The 19,727-nt window shown below is 38.6% G+C and overlaps 1 protein-coding gene across 1 annotated transcript in view; it reads right to left on the bottom strand.

Moving 5' to 3' along the window:
- Positions 1-19,727, bottom strand: part of LOC124632464 (leucine-rich repeat-containing G-protein coupled receptor 4-like) — a 66,738-nt gene that overhangs the window by 18,366 nt on the left and 28,645 nt on the right. The window contains exon 2 of the mRNA XM_047167317.1: positions 4,378-4,455. The gene's annotated coding sequence lies outside the window, so the exon portion shown is untranslated. The remainder of the gene's footprint in view (positions 1-4,377; positions 4,456-19,727) is intronic.

The raw sequence follows: 19,727 nt of genomic DNA, 5'->3' as shown, positions 1-19,727 counted from the left end.
TTAGCGTAATTTCTTTGAATTTTTTTGACCTGGTTAATTAATTCAACAGATCCCAATCTACACACACAATGTTTTATTGAGGTTGCTAAACGAGACCGTTTAAACAAAAAAACACGACAATGTAAAGCGCCCTATAAAATTCGACGCAACACAAAAAACTTCAACTGCCATATTTTGAGCACAACACACAAACACGGACAGTAAAACAATAATATAAAAGAATCATAACCGATTCACATCGTTCGTTATCGGATCCAATCAGAGTAATTAAAATAAACGTAATCGTTAGGATAATGGCCGGTAATAGGGCGAGCCGCAGTAAGTCAGTGAAACTGATTACAGGGTACAGACACCGTCGGTTTCCAATAACAGTATAGAACTGTTAATTTGGTATAACATAAATTGGATGGCTTCGGACAGCCCTAGACTTAACTAGACAGCAATAAAATAGAACATAAGCACCGTTCCGACGAACAGTGAATAGAGAAAAGTTATGCGTTTGAACTTTTCATACTTGGGTAACAGTTTTTGTTATATCCTGTTTTTGTTGATAAGGCCTGAGAATGTAAAACAAAATTGTGAATCTTAGAAATATTCTATAGGTAACCTCAGTTCCCTTCTACTGGCCCAAAGGATTTTTGGTCTCAGGCAGTACAAATTACTCATTTTCCCTTTACTACCTACTGCAGACGAAAATACAATACTCATAAACTTTATGTTATTATTGTTATAAAAATCCGCCGCTTTCACCTGATGAACTTAATCAAAGTTTATTCATTTGAGGTTAATTTCTTTCTCTTCAAATCGGTCGAGTTTTCGCAGCCCCTCTTTATTTACTAAGCAAGTTCAATAGCAAAATGAGTATTAAAGAAGTAACATCGATTTGAAAGGGTTTAATCAGACATCGGTGTACACCTAAACGAATTATCGTCATCAAAGAGAAAACAGACCCAAAAACGTATTAGTCTCGAATCTCGCTCCTAATTGCAACATGTATGCAAACCAATTTCGGGCGAATCTAATTTCGTCATGTATCTACAGGCCACGTAAACCGCTGTGGAGATGACGGACGTGGGCTTCCGTCCGAGATGCTCCTCTTCATTAAGAGAGAGGGGCGGGGCGGCGGGGCTGCGATGGCTTTATGGGACAATTTGCATTTACACGAGCTCCGGCACAGATTACGGCCGCACTTATCCGCCTGTCGAAATGAGGCGCTTGCCACCCCACGCCGAACAACCTACGACCAAACAAGCCTTTGTTTATATTCCCTTGTATTTTTCACCCGCCATTTGTTTTGACGGCCCATTTCTAAAACATGAAGGTTTTGAAACCCCGAAAATACTTTACGACGGCCACAGCGAGCACTTTTGATTTTTCACGAGCGCTTTTTATTGTTACCTACCCTTACCAATCGGATATACGTAAAACAATCGTTTCCAACGCGCCCAAACATTGAAGTCGCATTGTGTTTGAGTATAACAATGATAAAAAAACCGTTCATGTGAACGTATTGTTGCAAAAAGTGGTCGTATTTGCACAAAAATATAAAAAAGTTTGTTATAAAACGGAGAGCGTGTATTCGTATGGGTTTTTAGTTTCGTATATGCGAACACGTACACTAAATAGCTGTCGCAAAGCTAAAAGGTCTAACAAAGAGCAGGCCACAATAGCTGCAAGGCACATATAACTGAATATATCGAACGCAAATCCCAACTGACCCACTTACGGACAACCACCTTTGAATCGGCCTGACAAAAGCATGTCGCTGCAAGAACATTATGTCGGACCGGCCGTCGAGCCTCAATTTAGAGCCCGCATGGACCTATCTAGAGATCACGTAGAACGGTGAAGCAAGCCCTGAAATCTACATACTAAAGGTAACAGCTATCGAATCAAGTATCACCGACGAGGTAAATGTTGGAGCTATTACTGCAAACGATAGTGGAAACGAACCATTAAATTTTATCACGAAGCTCTGATTCGAAATAGGTAACTGCTATTAACCTTTGTTACTACAAGTGAGTAAATTGCGAGAAATTGGAGATAGATAATTTGCCGCTTTGAGATACAATAACCTTTAGAAGTTCAATGTAACTTGAGATTAAGATTTGTTTTCAAGTTACAAATAATTACTTTATAAAGTTATGCTATATTTTATTTTAGCAGTTTCATAATTAAATTACGTGGCATTGCCTCGGTTCATTATATCTGGTATGATATTGGAAGATTTTAATTGAAAACAAAAGCTTAACAAAGTTGAATTGTTGCCTATAACTTTGAACATAACAGCTTCCAAACATTGACTTAGCCGGTTTACCTAATTTAGAACAAAATATACTGGCGCTCCCGTGCACCTAAATGACTGTGAAAATGGATAACCTTCGCGTAAAAGCGCTGCAAACAACACCTTGACCCACATAGCTTTAATTAAAATTCTGCTTCATCACCTCAGGAAAATAAACAGGCCTGAGAAAATGTGACGACGAAAAATTATCTTGTCCGTCATTATAATAATGGCCTAAGAACATGACTAACTAGTTTATGAAACTATGTCCCTTTGCAAATAACACAAATGAAATTATACTACAGTCAAGATTAATTTCCAGATTTAATTAAGTAATTACGTTGTCCGACAACTTTTTACGACAGCAAAGCTAGCGGTCAAGTTAAATAAATCGTGAGCTAATTTTGTAAAAGTAGTTTTAATTTCAGCCGTTCTTTCCTTAATGAGAGAGGGAAAGTAATTAACTTATTACAAGCTGACACGTTCTGTTTCGCAAGTCATTTTTGGATTGATACACACCCATCATGATTAGAATTAGGGTGGGTTTAGAGGTAAACCATTTCTTTAAAGTTTACAAACTGATCGTATGAATAGCTGGACCAACATCATGAAATCTCCTTCCAAAGATAGTCATGAAACGATGTCCAATTAAAATGAACCTACCTCATCTTAAACAACATTGCGATGCACATAAATATTCATTGTGCAGCACCCGATAGTCCTATTTGTCGTACTGCCGCCTGTCACTACTGAGTATGTATCCTACCAGGCCAAGAATATTGTTTGGTATTCACCTATTTATAGGACGATGAAGAGAAATCATGTTCAACTCGAAATGCAAAGAAACATGGCAAAATTAGATTGCCTTGTTGGCCTTCCACAAACATTTACCTAATTAAGTGTCCAAATGCCAAACTAAACTCTCTTTAATCAGCACTAGCTAGCAGCCGACAATTTCAGACGAATCCCAGGCGTGCCTCGCCACTGTACATTTGGGGGCGGCCATACGTGTGATTGACACATTCGAAATACGCGTCATTCAAACCACGCTTTAAATCTGTCTGAAAGCGAGTGTCGTTGAAAAATGATTGGTCATATATTTTGAACGGCAGTGTACGGAACACGGCGCGTTAAATGCCCATAAAGAAATAAAAGGAAAAATGTACGCTGTATCTTTATTATAATAGTAATAGTAATTTATTATGGCCAATTGACTGGGTTTGTCATTGCTCAGTGATGCGTTCTATTGTTAAACGAAGTATTATAAAGACGGCATTAATTTTTGACAGCGACAAGAAGTTGTGATGGTTTTGTTGTATTGTGATACGTGTACAGTGAGAGTGGAATGCTCATCATTATTTAAGGCATAATGAGGATCGATCACTTTTAACCTTTTCAAATGATTTGTAAAGACTATAATAGCAAATGTTGCTAAATGAAAAACGAAATCAAAAAACATCTTAATGTTTTAAAAGAAGAGGGACGATCAACAAAATTAAATGTAGGATAGCTATAAGAAAACATCTAATTACCAACTCGAACACTAGTATTAGTCCAGCAATTACAAAGTCTAAGGCTTATTATAAAACAACAACAAGACGGCGAGTACACAACTAAAAACAAAAGAATACCGTGACAAATAAGGCCAACTCCACACCACACGACAAACTGTTGCGACTGAGAAACGAAACAGTTTTTCAATTCCGCTACAAATGGTGTAACATTTACAAAGCTTTAAGCTTAGAGAGAACACAAATGGCTGGGCACAGGTGTTGCTTTATTGAAAAAAAGATACAAATTACCCCTTTCTACGCAATTTGATGGAGGATTGATGCCTTCACAACGAGAACTTGGGTAAACGGCCCGCAGATTGTTTCTTGTTTTGTCTTTTCCACGTTTTTCTTGAAAGTCTTTGGGTTGCTTGCATAAATAATCATTTTGTTCTGTTTACTGAAAACGTTTGTTAGCAATGAGATTTTCTTTTGTACTGACAATTTATTTTCTTGCAGTTGTGTCTAAGATGTCGTCATTTATATTTTATTTACAAAAGAGATTGTTCCAATTATCTACTTTATTTAGAGTATTCTGCTTACCTAATGGTGGGCAGGGCAGCTTGATGTTATAACGTGGTGATACTTGAGATCATGAGCTCAAAGTAAAGAAGATAAATCCTGAAACAAAAGAAACAATATTATGAATAAAAACATTCATTTACATCTGTAATGTTTCTACTTAACCCGCAAACTTTATTATCTTTCCGGATATCGTTACATTATAAAGCATCGATAAAGAAGTTCCTGCCTTAGAGCTCTATAAAACAGACCTTCATAAACAAGCAATAACTTTTATACGCCGCCATAATTCGTTTTCTTTCCCATTTCTCTGAATATGATAGAAAAGGTCAAGTAAATTATTTTCATAAATAACATTATTTCTTCTTTACAAATCATGTTTTACAGAAGGGCGGCTAGACGAAAATACATGACGAAAATTAGTTCACGTACTCCGAATTTTCAGAGGAAATCGCTGATGAAATAAAACGAAATAGGTATATCGCAGTGAAATTTCGTTTCTGTCGGGCAAAAGTCAAACGGTACCCGCATCGCGTCGGTCCTCAGCGATAAAACTTCGTCGGGGTTACATTCAGAATTCCAAAACAAAGCGCAGTGAAAAGTCGGCACACAGATGGCGCAGGTGTCCTCGGCGACTCGCACGTCCTCTAATCAAGCGGAAATGTGTGCTTGGACGGCCGGCAGCCGGACGACCGGACCGGGCCGCGCGCCCGCCGGACCGGTCGCGCCCGGCGCCACGCTACACCTGAGCGCTACAATCCCGCACCCGCCGGAATTTGAATCGGGTTCACATTCGGTCAATTCTAACAGGAAATTTAGATTCCGTTCTGAGCTATCTTTCTGTTTATTCGCTTGACGTGCTTTCAGTCGCTTTTATATCAATATCATTGTTACCTATATAGTTATGTAGCACTCGTTGCACGGCAATAAAAAAACACTACGATAACCCAGTAAGCACAATCAATTTAACAATTCAAAACGGGTTTATATCATAGGTTTAAATTAATGTGGTCAGACAAAGAGCGGACTTGCCGCTTATCCGAGAGAAAGCCGGTTGTCGGTTATCGGTGCGTCCGACTGCATCGTGCATCAATCTTCACGGATGTAGGCACTTACTTAAAGTATCGAGTTTCCGACATTAAATATTTTCCTAAAAAAAACATTGAGTTTAAGATCAAATTGACCAGAAACTTTGTAATCTGGGAGAATACCTACCTATTTTGTTTTAAGTTTCAGCAAAGATATAAATTCTATTTTGTAACTAGGTAAGTACTCTGTAAAATTGACCTGTGATTTCATATCGGGCGCTTGCCGCAGCTATTTCATTTCCCCCGCCTCGCTGGCCGCGCAGACAGAAGAACATTCTTTTGTTTCTGCTAACCGTGCCTCGTTACTAAGATCTTTGTAAACCTTTTGACATTTCGCTAAAAGGTTCATTTTCGCTGATTAATACTGTAATTCCATTGGCTGAGAACAAAAAGACAACAACGTTTGCACGGTTACGGAAGCGAGATGAGAGAAATTGTGGGAATTTATCAGGCACGTGCAGACCGGTCAGAATATATATGTACATGTTTAACACGAGTCTCTTAAAAAATAGTAACCCAGTTTTTGTGACTGTAAATCTATCAAACGCGATTGAACAAATAAATAGGACCGCTAAATTGATGGGTGAGTGGTTACAAATAGTTTTGGTGCTGTTTGCGGTGTCGAGTAGTTTTATCATCCCGTACATCTATACCGTTTATTTACTAAACGGATTTTAAATTCCGGGAACTCGTATTAAATGCTTAAGTAGGGTAATTACCTATAATCAGGTTCTGCTTCGTTGTATATGTGGTTTCCTCACCGAGATAAGAATAATTTGAATAATAGACTATCACCGTTTATTTGACGTTAATTATAACACTACAGCTTATTATACAACACAGGAATTCACCTCATTAACTCTGAAGATAAAAAATAATGGACACACACCATCTCATTATGGCGACCAGTTTTAAAAAGATATGATTTTAATAAAATGGCGCCAGCATTTACCATTATAACCTCTCTGAAGAAAGAATTCATAAGAAAGTTCGAAATCCAAAAAGTGAACGTTTCAATTTCATCCCTCGAACGCGTTCGGATACATTTCCCAACTGACTTTGTTCTGCGACGCCATTGTCATTCAGAACGCTGTAGCAAAGTTGTAGATGCATAAATTATGTTATTTTGTCGTTTATTATTACAAGCGTGAAGTTAAGCAGATAGAGATACTTCGGATTGTTTATGCAGACGTTTGAATGGATGAATAATAAAGTGGGTTTGGAAAAAAGTTTCGATTGAATAGAAAGGTCGTAATTTTCCGAGACCACCCGTATTCGAACAGTTAATAAATAGATCAGGCCACTATGTCCCACCCGTTACAGCTGCTCCAATCGATAGTGAGATAAGCACACCTTGTTTAGGGGACCAGCTACGAGCCTTTATGTCTTTATTACCCAATAACAGCGGTATAAATCGCACTGCGGGGCTACTCTCACTGATAGACGCGGACTGAAATTGAAATATCATTGCCATAAATTACACGACTTTTAAATGTAGAATGAGAGTACATGATTTTGAGTAATCGATGTGAATGTAGAGGTCGACTGGAGTAGTTGTATTTTTTTGACTTTATTTAAGAGAATATGAGTAGACACAACATAAATAACGTAAAAACGCCAAACAATAATGCACATTAATGAAGTTTGCAGAAAGCTAAACAGAGTCAGTTGCCACAAAGGCGAGCGTCGAGGGCGGGCTAACAATCTAGCTCATTAGCAGAGGAATATCCTTTTAGGAAAAAAAAACACACCCTAGATTAATTTGAGTTTTACTTCTGTAATATTTCGTCGCGCCAGTTAACGAGGTAACTCACCGTGCCTAACAAAGTTACATGATGCAACTCTTCGGAGCTTCAAAACCCTCCTTCGTCGCGATCCTTAATTTTCCTCCGAAACTTTTTAAATTTTACACTGCTTTTAAGATTCGCGACTCGAGGCTCCGAGAAACTATGTCGATGGTTCTGACATCTCGCCAGATGAAGTTATTAATGATGTTTTTAATTAAGCTTTTATATACCGGCAAAGGTTCAATTTGTACGGATCTTACTTTTCAGGCGTTGAATTTATATTAATATTTTCTTTTACCTTCAGTACATACTAACAAATCAGATTTTATTATTCATGCTCGATCTTTAATTAGTGTATCCTAGATAACATTAAATATACATAGTGTTGCGAAATATTCATAGTCTAATTTGGTACACAAATTATAATAACCTGCCAATAAACTATCAAGATTATTATAAGCACCAGACCCCAACAATAACCAAATATTAGCAAGTTGTGGAACGTCCGTACCCCACATAAGATGGATATTCAGAATAATCTGATTATGGGCAACGTAAGAGTATTATTTGAAGCTTATCGGACCCTTAACATTCTCACACGCAAAGTTCCTTCAAAAATAAGTTCTTATACGTTTATATCGTCGTTAAATTTTAGTGCATGTTTATAGTCAGTTATCTCATTGTCCATTGATTGTAGGCAAACATTTTTATTGGGTTATATTTTTATAGATTTAAACCGAGTGTATTAAGTGTTTTGTTATGCGTGGGATGCTGTTAAGTTGGCGTGGGTAGTTTATTTATTCACATGCTTTTGTGTCCAGGGCCTTTGTGATACCCTAGCATACAATTTCCTATGTAGAACAGGTAGTTTTTCAATGATTATATCGTTGATACTGGCCATTTGTAACGTCTGGCTTACATTCCTTGGCGTAATGTTAATATAAATATCCATTCGTTCGTTATTGCTGTTGTGTCTATTATGAATATTATCCGGTAGGAGGAAACCGTATTTTTTTTGTAATATCACTCGTACTTGCTACATTGTATTGCTTCGGTCTTCGACTATTGTAGATGTGTGTGAAGATTTTATGTGAAATGAAAATATTTTATTGTTAATAGGTAAAATGAGGGGACCGAAATATTTCATAAACTTGTTAGAATGTTTTCATCTGTATAAGTTACTCTTATTAGTACTTTTAGTTGAACTTCGATAAATATCCACGCGCATACATTTTGTGATTGGTATATTACATAAACGGTACAAATCCGACCTCAGCTATAACTTGGCCAAACTTGACTACTTGTTAAATGTTTTTGCAATGAGTCATTCACATAAAAAAGAACTCAAAAAAGCAGCCACATGTCTTCTACGAAGTCATAACACAATCCAAGTTCTAAGAATAACTCTATCTTATTAACACCATTGAATCTTGCAATTATGTAGGCACCTGTATCACCATAAATGCTGGGCAACTTTTTAAAACCTGTATCAAAGATGTAATGGCAGGTGCGTCTCATGTAATGTGATTGCGTCCACCATAACTCGTTTCAACTATTTGACAGGTGTACTCAACTACATGTCTATGATAAATATGCCATTATACGTCTAACCGGCCAGTGTTATGTTTTTAATTCGAAACAGCAACTTGACAGTTCGAAATTTAAAATGCTCGTTGACATAAGGACTAATTTTGTATACTTTTTAAGAATTATCTTTGAATATACTTCGTATGATTCTTAGTTTGACTTAAGAAAAGGTCTGGATACGCTGGTTCTTTTATTATAAACCTGCGGGCGATTGGACCTAGTTTTTATGTAACTGGTTTATGTGATAATATTGTTAATTGTGTAATGTTTATAGAGTGCCCAGGCTTTCAACTGATTTTTGATATGAACACCTGTCTGTATATATTTATAGTGCATTAAATATGTTTTGATAAAAAAGTCATGGATTTAATTTCCAGTTTACTCGAAATATTACAAAATATTACGAAGTTTATTAGCCAAATTATGTGGTACATTAAATACATTATTTTAATAGTTACAGATTTCATAGAATGAAATTAAAAGATACTTCGGAAATTATTGCCATTAAATTAAATACGCATACACAAATTAATGTTACATCATCCTCCGAGCCTTTTTCCCAATCATGTTGGGGTCGGCTTCCAGTCTAACCGGATTCAGCTGAGTACCAGTGCTTTACAAGAAGCGACTGCCTATCTGACCTCCTCAACCCGGTTACCCGGGCAACCCGATACCCCTTGGTTAGACTGGTGTCAGACTTACTGGCTTCTGACTACCCGTAACGACTGCCAAGGATGTTCAATGACAGCCGACACAAATTAATGTTACATTTAATTCAATTACCTATCAAAGCATCGGTACTATAATTAAATGCAAATGATAAATCAATGATTCTGTTTCAATTTGCGAGCACAAACGTAATTGTACATTTGTACAAAATTATTTATTATTGTTACATTTTAATAGTCCGTAACATTTACAAAGAAAACGGACAAGTCTAGATGTTGTCAGGAGTTTCAATTTCAAGGAATTCAAATGAAACAACCTGTCAGAATAATATGCTTTTGAGTTTGTAATAATAGTCACTGAGATAAATTGTAGCAGTTATTATATTTGTATTACAATAAATTAATGTCTGCAAACTATTTTAATCAACAGTACATCTTTCCCGTCGACATAATATACGTCAGTTGAGTGTCTAATACAACAAACATGGGAGCTCTGGCTACAAACGAGCATTAAAACAATCACGTAATGATCGAGACAGACATACTCGCCGCCATTTAATTTTATTACCGCACAGTCTGGCGGGAAAGTGCAAACAATTTATAATTTTGTACTGCTTACCATTTTGTACACATTTATTAATTAGCTGTACCTAGTACCCACCTACAGGCTGGGTGCTGAAATTGATTTTATGTCATTTTTCAATCTCTCGACACTTTTTTATTTTGTTTATTTGCACAATTAAGTTTTTGTTCCGTTAAATTATTTATTTTTCCTGTACATCACTTGGTTTAAGAACTAAGCTTTCTATAGTATCCATGACATTTGTATAGGTAAGCTAACCTAAGAAAGAAATGCATGCGAACACGTATGTAGACGTCGCGACGCTTATCAGCGTTAGTCACCCTGAACCGGTGAGCTGACATGCTGCTGCGGTGACTTGTAATAACGCAGTAATATTATGTAGACAAGCGTTATACTCCCCCACCTCGGTCTACACGCGACGCGGGGTGACACCGGGGTACTGACGAGTGCACAAGTTATTTTTACACATTCCATTTATGTATTCCACGCCTGGATACAATTTATTTTATAAATGGAAGTGCTCAGAGGAAGTGCGGCTTCTGATTGTTTAATAACCAGATTGACAGCCGTCGACACATGTAAGAAGCAAACTGTTTAACTTAACGCCCATTTCCGATGGTAGTAGCTATAGTAACACAAAAAACTCAACGATACGGCCTCTGAAAAATGTTTTTAATTCACCTGCAAAAAGGCTCTCGCGGAAATATTTTTCAGTTTTACCATAAGTAATCCGACCCAACCCCTGTTTTGCATAAAAAATATTAAAACGTTGCACAAATAAATATGTGCCCACCATTACTCTACTGGTAAATTTTATTATTAATTACACGGAGACTGACGGCATGCGGCGTTATAGCGGGTGAAAAAATGCAAAATATACATTTAATTTCGACCCTCGTGGCTAGGGGGCCACCTACTAATTAATTAGATGCCCACCTGCCGTAAAGCACCCTGTATTGTGGTGAGTTCGTGTTTAAATAAATATCTATGATTGCCGACCGTTATTGGATTAATTGCCGTTTGTGTACAATAAACTTTAAACACGTGTTATTTGAAATTCGTTTAGGTGTTGAGTATTTTGAAAGTTCATTCATTGATATATGATAATCGAATTTACTATAATGCGTTTTAAAACCCACAAATATTATTAATAACTAGTAGGTGGTTCCAAACTTTATACTTGTACCTAACTTAAAAGCTTAAGCTAGAAGCGAAGCAACAAGGGTAATAAAAAGTATTGAGTTCCAATTCACTCAAGTAGGAGCTCCGGTACACAAATAAAACAATGCATCATTGCATGTTGTCGCCTATTCCCAAGCGGTTGTCGGGTCTCGGGCGATATTTCGTTGAAAAATTGCCGCCGGCGTTGCTCGCTACTCGCTGGATGGGCGAATTTGTAAGTAATATTTATGAGGGCACGAGGTGAAATAATGATATGTATATTATTTGGGCCTGAGCGCGGGCGCCGAGGGAGCGCGGTCTAACAGCAGCATTTGTCAATGCCGCCCAGGTGGGCCAGCCCTGATCCTGTTATTACTTTATTTTTTGGTTCATTTCAATAACCTACGCAGCTTCTTATAAATGCCCACGTTTCTAAAGGCATTCCCTTTTATTGACTCGCGTGTGGTCCCTCGGACATCGAAGTGGCCTACGTATAATTATATTTATTTCCAGGACGTTCTCAACAAAATTTGAATGCTCTCATATTGTATTGTACTACAGACGTATCGACTACTCTGACCAATTAAAAAGCCATATTTCATTAAATTAAGAATTCAAAAGGGTCGTCAGACGAGAGATGAGACAAGTGGACATGTCAATTATAAATGTTGATATTTTCATCCACTTGCCTTCGTGCCCTTATTCCGACAATTTAATAAATGTCGGATAAGTGAGCATTAATATCCGACAGTCAATGACCGGATCATAACCGAAAATCTTCAGTAAGTCAGTGAGCGAGTCGCGGTGCGCGACGTGAAAAACGACGTCCATTAAGGAAGTGAATACATTTAAAATAATCGGCTTAGCCGTCCGACGTTGACGTATATTCGTACTTATCTCACGGAGATACCGGCACAGATATCCCAGCTAATCCCTTACACAAACATCTGAAAAAGACTCGGCACTCCTTGTACGGTTGATCCGTAATTGAATGGACTGCGAGTAGCTCTTTGACATGAACAAAAGTGCCTAATAATTTATGCCTATAATCTGACGCGCGGTGCACTCTGTTCGAGTCTCATTCGTTTTACGTATCGGGACTTTATTTCTTTTGTGGGATTCAGATATTAACTGCGCTGTGCCGGCGACAGTCACAATATTACCCGCATGCAGGTTCTTTATCCAATTCTTTAGTGGCTGTCACGCCCTCTAGCGCGGAAATTTATGTGCTGTTGGATTAAGAGAATATCAACAAGAAATCGACTTAACCACTGAAAGGAAATGCAAAGTTATAAGGGAGATTAAATCGTAAAGATGTTCGTGTTTACAGAAATAGACTCTTTCTAAATACATACCTTGGATCTTTGGAGTAATCAGGATGTCTCCATTAATTTTTAAGGACTTCCTTTGAGTGGCGCCGTGTTTACTTCGAAAACAAGGAAACTTTTAATGGAGTTACAATTCGTTGACCCTCAAACTCGGTTTCTGGAAGTAAGTTCCGACTTGTGACACCGCTTTGATGAGGCACGTTTAAACAAGACTATCACCTTTTCATTTATTCATAAGATTACATAACTCAAAGTTTTCCCATCAGAAACGACCTAAGAATAATGTACGGATCACATTTTATTTGTGGATAATCCTTTATTCATAGTTTCACCTCTATGAAATAAATTCAAGGACTTTGCATTAAATTAATCATTGAGCATCTCATATCTAATTACTACCGAGGAGGCAGTTAGTACACCTATCAGAACATAATTATCTTGGTAGACGCCAGCGCGTCGAGGACGTCCAAACTATGTAGAATTACACACAATGCAAATTCCATTAATTAATGCAATGTTACCTAAGTATATTGCGGTGTATGGTGGTACAAAATAGTAGACTCGATGAATATTCCCTCGGCGTGCAATCAAACACGACTTATCGATCTCAAAGCTAAAACTGTAACTGTGTCGCCAATTATACATGCTAAAGGAATATGTAAGATCTTAGTATAGCATATATTTTATATTTTTCTCGGTATACAAGTGGGATTTTCTGAAGTAAATATTGCGATGATATTTCTCTGATAGTATCAAAATAAGATATCGTTAATGATCAATTTTACAGCCAAGAAATAAGCCTGTCGTGCTTACTGAAATCTACATAACACATTCTACCATGTTCGAATTTTACGCACCAAAAATGTCGTTAATATTATAGTTACCCCTTTTTGATGTAGATATATAAAAACGATATTCAATAACTATTCTGATAGGTTTTAAGAACTGTCGCAGCAGAAGCACAGAAGTACAATTTAACACAAATCGGTTTCAGAAAGTAACTTGTGGGTGACAATTGAATTATAGAGTGTCTTATAAAAATAAGGTATAAGTCTCCGTGGCTCTTGACTAGTAGTGAAGTGGCTTCCACCGACGACACGACAGTACATGAATTATTATGAGGAGGCGACTATCTAAACTTCAAGTAAGTAGTTCCGAAGCACATCTCGTCGCCCTACCGACGAGTGTGTACAAATAATTATGACAGTTCTCATAGGAATGGCGCTTCAAGCACCTGTCGAGAGCCTCAGGAATTTATAGACTTCATAATGAGACGCGACCATAAGAATTTATAATATAAGTTTATTAATGTGTTCTTGATGACCGCGCCTCATCAGCTATGAGCGGGAAATTTTCATTAAAGTGTGAAAACTTTTATTGAACTAGAAAGTTTATAAGCTGCACTAAACTTACAATAACTTAAATACTCCTCAAGCTTAATAACAACTACAAATAAAAGTATATTTTTACAACTACTGCGATATAGTACCGTTTTAAAAGTTGACGGCCATCTTGATAATCATTTGGACGACTTAATTAATGTTTATCGCGGTTAGCAGTCAATTAGACTCGCACTCAACTGAAGAAGTTGTCGATATACACAAATCGTTCAACAGGCGCACTTCCAAAGCGCGCCGTGACAGCTTCAACCCTGCTCCCGCGCATAACGCTTCCTCGGCGCCTGCACATGCAGTCATCTTTTAAAGCCCTCTTCCCGTCGCGTAGACTCTGACGAATTAAGTTATTAACGCTGCCAGCTGCTTCACACAAATCAAAGTGCCTACACCCGAACACTCGAAAAGCACGATCGTCACTCTTCATAGAGTTTACGACCGTTTTATGAGCCCTTTCATATTCAACTTTCAGTCGCAACGTTCTTAAGTGAGGATGAAGTGCGATTGTTTCTACGACAAAATAAATTAATGCGGGCGACTCGTAAACGTGTTTATTTTCCGCGTCGGCTCGCGATATCCTTGGTTATTGTTCTTTGAAGTCAGGCGAGAGCTCCATCGTTCGACACCTTTGATGTTCCGATAGTGTTGACTATCTAATAAAGCTTCAAGTCAGATATTTCATAAATCATATCCACATTGTCGACTCACGCGTAAGTTTGTTTAGGCGGCATTATTACTTGCGTAATGCGAAAATAGCTTTGATGTGCTCCTGTGAAAACGATAGCGGAATTATAGAGCCCGGGAATCGGGAACGTTTCAGCAAGTCGTCAGCAATAATTCCCCTTAACGGCAATGTATTTTGGGTAATATCTTTGGCCTGGCCTCGTCCTGTCATCGTTGTGCTGAAAACATCCCGTAAAACAGGGCGGTTATAAATTATGAACAGTTTCCACGCGAACGCCGTGTATTTGTCACCCCGGGCGAAGGTGGGTATTAAGATATTGCTTGGTATTCCTGCGGGTCTCATTACAGGCCGGGGCGGGGCCGACACCTCTAATATTTCATCCTTAGCAAGGGCCGCGACGACGCTACTCCACGAAACAGCTTTTACTAAAACGATACGCGAATGTACCTGAGACTTTTCTCATTTTCATAAAACGCTCATAGTGATGTTGTTTGGTGTGTAGCTTTTCGTACATTTGCTCTTAATTTCATTAGGAGCAAACGTTCCGTGGGAAAAAAACGAGGAACGATTCGCTAAAAAAGGTTGTTTTGATGGTAGTTACATTAAGGTAATTGGTGTACGGCTGCGAAACATTTTTATAGCCCATCGCATCGGTCGTTTGGGGCTGCGCTAGCCCAATCATTGTCAATCTTTGCCTCCGGCTGAATTTAATACGGGATACGATGCTAATGGAACGAATTTAAGTATCAGCTAGATAAATTGCTTCTCAAGATTTATAGAACAACAAACGGTCGAACGTATAAATTTAAATTTAAACCGACAATTTACAACCCATTGTCACGTTTATTTTATGGTATTTGCGTTATTTTAATTGGCCTTAAGCTAAACCAATATTTAAAACTATTAATCATTTCAGCCATTAGACTATCGTATCAGCGGAAAAAATGTACCGTGCGTGGTTCAGTTAGATTTGTATAATTGCGACCGCGCCCGCTCCGAGCGGAGGCTCACAGATCAATTTACTCTCACAATGACCTTAATATAAAGTCATCGCGGCGCAATGAATGGAGAATAATAATTTTCATGCGAGTATTAAAGAAATTCTATGTCGATGTTATCTCGAGCGTGAGTCGCGTGTGCGAGAGGAAACCGAGATGCGACGTTATTAAAAAAGCACATGTGGCCCGAGATGCGTATCGCAGCGTCTGTTAATTACTTTTGACACGCAGCATATGATTCAATTATCATATGATTTATACGGAGCGAAGGGTCGCGACTCGCGATGCTCGCAGGTTCGCTGTCTCGTCTGTTTATTTAAGCGTTAACTATCGCATTAATTTCGAAGGATCGCGTTCCTGTAACAGATGGTGAGCAAAATCAAGACGGTAGCAGATTTTTTCTTGTATATAAATTCGTTGACACGATAACTATTTGTGTGGGCTGGGACCAACGCGAAGGTATTTTAAAGATGAAAAATATTTTGACTAATAACGAGTACCTAAAATGATGAAAGATATTTAGGATAATAACGATTTCGAGGTTACCTGGACATTTTGATACTATTCTTCAACACCTATGAGGTTATAAATTTCATGATTATCACCTGCCAGATCTTGATCTACGGAGTACACATAAAAAGGTTTAATTGCTTAACTCAGCCGTCCCGTAAACACATAATTCACATTAAACCGCTTTCACACTAAAAGATCGCTCCGACAAGACGCACGAAGCAACTCGGTAATAAATACTAATTACTAGTAAAATAACAAACGATAACATCGCGACCGAAATTTTTAACATTATAATGCGGCATCAGTAAAAAAAGCAGTCGTTACCATACATAGTAAATCTTGCGTGACGCGTAATGGTCTTATGGAGTTTATTTATCGTCGTCGGTCGTTTCGAGTGAACCGTTTAATAAATATTATCACACTTTAAGTCGTCAACAAACGTGAGAAGATAGCCGTTGACCCGGTTCGTGATATTTGTCTCATTTCGGGGATTAAAAGTGATCGTTGTTGAACGGCAACGCTTCTGTTTGTTCAATCTGTCTTTACAATAAACATCGGGGGTTGGTTTACGCGCGTCTTTCGTGCGAACATCTCCTATAATTAGAGATGGTTCTAAATGGCTTTGCTCTTCGAGTGTTCTCCAATGACAAAAGAGGACTTATAACAGCCTGTATAGAAGGGATCTCTGCCTAATTCTGAAGACGGTTCAATGACATCTCAAACGGCACTACGTTTTTGGAAGGTAATGCCTTTTAAATTCGTTTCCGGTCCTACTTAAAGCTTTTTAAAAGATTTAACGCAAAAAAAATGTTTAGAAGAAACTGCACGTGTGTTTTATTATAAAACATACTGTAAGTGCACTTGATCGTAGTGTTTATCCCAAATTAAATCTTTCTGACAGGAAACATGTGTCTCACTAGAATTCCGAAATGTCAAACAGAATTACTGAATTACTAAGCACAGTTTGTGAAAAACAATGGAGTCGGTAGCTAATAAAAAATAAAGAAGCGTATAAAAAGTTTAGTTCTGAAACAAACACATTTATAACAACACAACAATGAAGTAACAAACTCGTTAGTAGGACAACGTCTTGGCGGGGTTCCCACATTTGCCACCACATGGCTCGCATTGAAACATATCTCCTACACTGCAGCCTACTTTCAATAAATCCGGATTATCATTTATTTAAGCATACCCAGGCACGAACACCGCCTAATGGACTTTAAAAATGTTTTATATTACAATGTGACAAGGTTCACAATAGTTTAAAGGCTGGCAACAAATGTGCAACCGTCCTCCGGTACCGTGCTTTCAGCTCGTAGGAAGTGCGTGTTATTGCAGCTTATGTTTCGTAGTCGCCCGCTGAGATATTCGAAGCACCCGTCCGTTTTTTGTGACAGACCAACCGAGTGCCATAAATAATAGGTAGGGGTTCCCGCACCAAAGAGCTTTGTAATAAATTCGATGCTCTTTTTGGTAGCAAAGGAACGGGCCACGATTGAATTATGGTGATGCGTTAAGCCAGCAAACTCGGCTGGAATTCCACGTTTTTATTTCCTTTACATTTGGCGCTAAGCCCTGCTCGCTGCATTCGTGTCATTACATTCATATTCCTCGAAGTCTTTTCTTTGTTCAGTCAATACAATAAGTTTATTTTGCTACACACTCACTCATCCTGTATGGAGTCTCGGATCAAGTTACTACTCCCGACCATTTGAAAAAGACAACATACAGATGGTACCTACATCCGTATTAGCTTTCTCTTAAAACAGAAGACATTTAAATCACACGAGACCGTCGATATTTCCTTCCCTTAGTAAAACAAAGGCATTTATCTGAGGCAGTCCGCTCTAAACTAAGATAGATTAGTGTTAGTCGCTGTGGACGACGCGACACAACACGACCGACTCGGACCATGTCGGAGATTTATTCTGTTTACTTGCTTTCAACTATTAAAGTCAACTTAAGTCAATTCAAGCTTGTGAAATATCATATTTTCTAAAAACACATTGAATAAATTAAACGTGATGATCTTTAAATTACTGCCACAGAGATGCGCTTTGGGAATCATATCTGTTTAAGTAATTTTACGCCTGGTACGCACATCTAACTGGATTATGAAATCTGTGATATATGTATCAGAGACGTTTAAACGACCTTTCACTTTAAGATACCTGTCAGTGTTTGAGTTGTGTTTGTCGTCGGCGAGCTGGTATAGAGTTACAGCGGCAGAGCCGGTGGCGCGCAGGCCGGCCGGCGGCGAGCGCGTCGCGAGAGCCTCTCAAGTTACCCCCGGATAAGTCAATCATTGGAACGTCCACATTTACCCAAAATAAAACACCGTCAAATGTTACGTGTGGCGCTCGCCGGCATAATGTGAAGCGACAGCCGACATGTTTTGTGCGAGAAAATAAAAATGATGGCGCGCAGACCTAAATAGATCACCATTCGTGCTTCAGCTAAACGCTTTTGTCTATTTTATGACCGGCATCGCATCTCTCAATTTTCCTTTTATTTTCGTGTAACGTATTAGTTTTTCCGACGACTATTCGTGTCTCACGGAAATTGTTATGTCACACATGTTTGCGATGGGACGGGCGCTGTCCTTTATTAAAACGAGTGCTAGTATTTAACTGTTAAACTGTTGAAAAGGAAGTAATTGGACAAGTGTTAGCGTAGTCGAAACCGGGCGGCGAGGTCCAATTTCCTGCTCCAGCCGCAGTCTTCGACGAGCAAATAGCTCTTTGCAAATCAAACAAGGGACCGTCTGGCGAATCCACATATCAACTTCGCATTGTTTCTCTCCCATCATTCGGGGCTAACCAGAGGCGTTTTCGATTATCCGCCCCCGGAGAACAAAGCCTGCGACCGCAGAACCAAGTCAATTACATAGTTCAACAACTCAGCCCTTATAACTTTCATGGACCACCACCGGAATACAGAAAAGGGTATCTGTTTTCAATACACTGGCCGAGCGATGCGATTGACCCTTTCGAGTGTCGGCATTGACTTTTAAATTACTAATCCCGCGAGGGCAAACAGAAAAAGCGCCTCTGGGTTCGCTTGTTTACACGGTCGAGTGTACTTGCATATCTTCATTAGCTGCTGTAACTCCGCGCGCCTGCTTGCTCAACACTCGTCCGCTCGACCGACTTCCAACCGACTTCTACCTGGGAACTCTCATTATGATTCTTTCATTCCTAAGCGCCAACCACTCGAATTTTGATGACGCCGTACAATTGATGACTCTCTATGTGAATAAATTACCTTATCACCATTAAATTACATAAACAGCGGATCGTGCATACATATGCGCACTAATTTGATGTGTATCTTAACAAAACATACGCATAATGAATTTAACATTCTTTCACATCGTTTGAGTTCGAGTGTATGGCGCATAACTCGTTTTCCGGAAATAATTTAACTTGCTAACTGCCATTTTAGATACATATAGAATAGGGAACGTCTTTGGGACTTATTAATGTTTATCTAAACATCAGAATACGAATGCGTTGGACGGGAGAGTGAGCGATGCCCGCCCGTGGGGACCAGCCAAGCGCACCCATTCCAACTGCT

The sequence above is a fragment of the Helicoverpa zea genome, chromosome 1, assembly GCF_022581195.2.
Source record: "Helicoverpa zea isolate HzStark_Cry1AcR chromosome 1, ilHelZeax1.1, whole genome shotgun sequence".
In the NCBI taxonomy this organism is placed as follows: domain Eukaryota; kingdom Metazoa; phylum Arthropoda; class Insecta; order Lepidoptera; family Noctuidae; genus Helicoverpa; species Helicoverpa zea.
This window is presented reverse-complemented; position numbering and strand designations above follow the sequence as displayed.